Consider the following 4,584-nt stretch of genomic DNA (forward strand, 5'->3'; position numbering starts at 1 on the left):
CACAGTAACAGGGTGATGTGTGCAAGGGATGGAGGAAGCTGCTATTCCATCTCCCTAGTCCAAAAATCAGTTTAATAGCTAGTCCTGAGATAGAGGAAGTATCAGTTATTAAAGTCATAAGAACTAATTTAACATTGTGATTCCAGCCAATGTTAAAATGATCTAACATTCAGGTTAATAGAAACATTTCTAGTCCTCTGCATAGAACGCTAAAATGATGCAAAAATAGCAAGTTTGCTTTAAAAAGTCATAAAAGGGGTGTCATCCAGAATCTGACACTTGGTGAAACGTAAGTCTAGAACACACATCCAGTTTGGGGATTGTGCTCTGCTTCTTAACAATCTGCCCTGAGGTTGCCACTCACAGTCACAAGCTACTCCAGATGGCTGGGGCCCTCTCATGGATCAGTAACTGGTTAGCAGCTTGGAAAGAAAGAGTAGGACTAAATAGTCGTTTTTTGCAGTGGAAAGGGGTAAATAAAAGGCTTGCAAAGTATGAGACGAGGCTACAGACATTAGGGCTGGTCAGTTTAGACAAGACCGTAGAGCACCAGTTCTCAACCAGGTGTCTGCCAAAAGAAACCAGGCTTGACCCACATCCCCAAGCTACCAAGCCTACCTGCCTGCATTGAAGGGGGAGAGAAAGGGCACAACAAAAATTTGCAGCATCAATGCAGAAGAGAGAACTCTTCCCCTGCCATTATCAGTAAGGGTTGCCTGACAGCCACTGATTCCCTGAACAGAAATAGCAAAAGTCCAACCACAATTCTACTTCCTTTCCACTACAAGAGATAATGGGTGGGAGCTGCTCTTTTGAGACTGTCCTGCTGCTGCCCAGGCACATGGCAGACAGAGCTGGGCCCGCAAGCCGAGGGTTTTGATCGCTTGAAGGCCCAGAGGGAAAAGAGACAAGTGCTCGTGTACCATAGAATGGCTTTGATCCATTGACCTCTGGGTTATGGGCCCAGCACGCATCCGCTGCACTACTCTGCTGGATTTTTACTCCCCCTGCCACCCAGCCACCTCTATCTGGATTAGTGCCTTACGAGCTCTCACGCTGGCAGGCATATGCGCCGGCTGCTAGGCAGCTGCCCTGGTCACAGGCTTTTACAGCTTCTACAGGGTAAAAAGGATCTATTTGGGGTTTGGACCCCATTGGGAGCTGGGTAGCTGAGTGCCGGAGACGGGAGTACTGCTTAAACTGTTTTCAATTAAGCCTTCAGCTTGTGGGGGATGAGGTTCAGCCTTTGATCCGTGCCTGCAGCAGGCAAGCGCCTCTGGCTCAATCGGCCCCCACCCTGCCCCCGCTGTATTAGCAGACTAAAACCTGGAGCAAAGGCACACGCCTTGCAAGGGAACAGGAGCCGGGATCTCGAACAAATGTCAACATTTTAGTAAGATGACGTTCAAAGAAGAAAAAGGTGTACGGTACAGCATTTAGATTTAGAAGTTTCTGGTGATCAGGGAACAATGTACAGATTACCCAGGGGGTGCGAAGTTCGGTTTAAGATCGGGTGGCGTAAGGAATACCAATCTGCAATAACCCTGACTGGGGGTAAAAGTTTAACGTACAGACACTGAGTTAGGAGGGTATGTTGTCCATGTGAGGGCTACGTTCAGGTGTGGAGTTTAAGAAGCGGGTACGACAATGAGAATGGATTCACCCGCGTTTGATGAGTTTTAACATTCAGTGTTTTTTAATCTTTGCCACAATCTAGTTTAAGCAGGGTCGGTATGAACTCTACCCTGCCATCTGTTGGTGATCTGTTGTAAAGGCCTTTTGGGGCTGAGTCATTTGCATGGTTACACCCACCCCAGATTGCATGAGGGGAGTGCTTGTCCAAATGGTCATTTCAGCTGCTGTGGGATCCCCCATCTCTTTGTTATTGGGGCAGGAGTAATCAAGTGTATTTTCCTGTTTAGTTTGGATCAAGGAGAGAGTAACTGTACCTGGCATTTGAGGCCTGAGAGCTTGCCCCTCGCCTGGAAAGGACTCATCATTAAGGGGTATGAGTTCCAAACGCCCCCCCTCCCCAAGTATGTGGGAAGTAGGAATAGATGTTTGTTCTTGGTCTGATTGATTTTGTGGCTGGTGTCTAAAGACAGAGGTATTTTTGAATATCTTTAGAACTGTCGTTAGTACTGAAGTTTCTCATCTTAAAGTTATGCTACTAGATTTCTTCTACAGTATATTTTGGTGCTGAAAGGTAAAAGGTTGCTTTGTGTGTGCTGTTATGGAGTGAAGTAACAAAGGTTGGTTGCAGAGAGGGTGCATGTGCCACAAAAGTTGTGCCTGTCCCACCCCAGCTGTGGTCCCAGAGTCCAGAATTTGCATAAACTCACCCCCTTACCTGTGACTAACAAGCTTGCACTGCTAACTCTTCCAGCAAAACAGGCCAAAGAAAGTGTATGCAAGACCTGTACTGCAGCCCCAGTACTATTTTCGGTTCCTTCCCACAGATCTTTCACTCCGCACCAGTCCAGTTCCTTGCTGTTGCATGTCCAACCACTGCAGGCATGTGCTAGACCGGACCCTGAGCTGATTCCTGACTGTTGTGCTCCATACAGCCTGGCCTGTCTGTGTCTCTGTGGTGCAATGGGTCAGCACGTTTGGCTCTTAACTGAAAGGATGGTGGTTCAAGCCCACTCAGAGACAGTGATAAGCCTGTGCTACTTCCTTGCTTTCCTGCGGGCAGGGCCGGCTTTAGGCCAATTCAACCAATTCCCCTGAATCGGGCCCCGCACCCAAGCCCTGCTGGTGCACTGTACTAGGGTGGCCCAGCTTCCCCAGGGGGCAATTTAAAGGGCCTGGGGCTCCCAGCAGGGACTGGAGCCTCAGGCTGTTTAATTTGCCACCAGAGCCCCACTGCTGGAGACTTGGGGGCTATTTAAAAAGTCTGGGGCTCCCCTTGCTTCTACCGCCCCGGCCCTTTAAACAGCCCCCGGAGCCCCACCACTTCCCCAGAGCTCCCGCGGCTATTCAAAGGGCTGGGACGGTGAAAGCAGGGGAGCCCCAGGCCCTTTAAATAGCCCCCGAGCCCTGGGCTGCTGCTGCTACCTTGGTGGAGGAGGGGGCACTTACCGTACAGGGTAGGCTGTACCCCCTGTACCCGCACCCCTGCCCTCAGCCAGCCCCTGCTGCACCCCCTGCCCTGCCTGCACCAGCCCTGCACCCTGTGCCCTGTCTCCAGTCAACCCTTGCCGCACTCCCCTGCCTTAAGCCAGCCAGTCCCACACTCCTCTGTCTCCAGGCCTGCCAACCCCTGCGCACTCCCCTGAGGCCCTGCCTGAAGCCAACCAGCGCACTCCACCCCACATCCCCCTGCCTGCTGCCAGCCTCTGTCAGCAGCCAGTCCCACACACCCTGCCCTGCCTGCAGCCAGCCCATTTGCAGCCAGTCCTGCACCCCCTGTCCTGTCTGCAGCCAGCCCCGCACGCCTTGCCCTGCTTGCAGCCAGACCCAACCTCCAGTCAGCCCCTGCCCTGCCTCCAGCCAGCCCCATGTCCACTGGTGCCCTGCAGTTCCCAGGGCAGTAACCCTGCACACACGCTGCAATGAGAGGGGCAGTGAACAGCTGTGACCCACACATGTGCACACCTTAGCGTGACCAGACAGCAAGTGTGAAAAATTGGAACAGAGTGGAGGGTAATAGGATCCTATATAAGCAAAAGACCCCCCAAATCGGGACTGTCCCTATAAAATCGGGACATCTGGTCACCCTAGCACACCCTCAGGGAGTGGCGGGGAACCACACATGTGAAATGGAGCTCATTTCTAGTTCAGTCCCATCTTTGGAAACCCTCCCAGTAACAGTCTCTCTCTTACACGTATCAAGTTTGCGGACAACACCAAGCTGGGAGGGGTTGTAAGTGCATTGGAGGATTGGATTAAAATTCAAAATGATCTGGACAAACGGGAGAAATGATCTGAAGTAAATAGGATCAAATTCAGTAGAGACAAGTGCAAAGTACTCCACGTTGGAAGGAACAATCGGAGGCCAGAGAAGAGCAGAAAAAAAGGAGTCACTTTGGGGGATTCTCCCTGTCATTGTCCCCAAGGCAGCTGTCTCAGGTTTACAAAGGTGTTTCATGTTCCAGTCTTTATACAGTCTCTCCTGGGAGTGCCCCTTTCATGGACTGGGCCTAGTTTTAAGTTTTTGGTAGTTAACAATCTTGGTTTATTGTTCATCTAACCAGTATGTGTGGATTGAAGTGTGTTGGAAACTCTGTTTGGGATAACAAGCTGGTGCATGTCATTTTCCGCTGATGAAATGACAGACTTCATATGAGCTTGGGTCGTTCAGTAGCGTGCTGGAAAGTGCAAGATGCACATTTCTGGGGGAAAGTTGGGCACTTGAGAATTTGCTGGTTTTCTCCTGAGGTGTAATTCATGAGTGGCTGTCTAGCAGCACTCAATACTGTGTAGCTGGGAGTGAGTTACATGCTGGAGACTGTGTGTTAATTGGCCAAGAGGGGCTGTTCTCGTGGGAAAACAGTGGAAAAGGCACCCCATGCTGGAGGACTGAGGGGACAGCTATTTAACAGTCCAGATTGTACTCTGGGTAACGTCACAGACACTCATTAT

At 50.7% G+C, this 4,584-nt stretch overlaps 1 non-coding gene across 1 annotated transcript; it reads left to right on the forward strand.

The window, feature by feature from the left end:
- The first annotated feature begins 2,581 nt into the window (after window positions 1–2,581).
- On the forward strand, window positions 2,582–2,655 carry TRNAK-CUU (transfer RNA lysine (anticodon CUU)). The gene has a single exon. It is a non-coding gene; the product is annotated as a tRNA-Lys (tRNA).
- The last annotated feature ends 1,929 nt before the right edge of the window (window positions 2,656–4,584 follow it).

Source organism: Gopherus flavomarginatus, chromosome 16 (assembly GCF_025201925.1).
Source record: "Gopherus flavomarginatus isolate rGopFla2 chromosome 16, rGopFla2.mat.asm, whole genome shotgun sequence".
Classification (NCBI taxonomy): domain Eukaryota; kingdom Metazoa; phylum Chordata; order Testudines; family Testudinidae; genus Gopherus; species Gopherus flavomarginatus.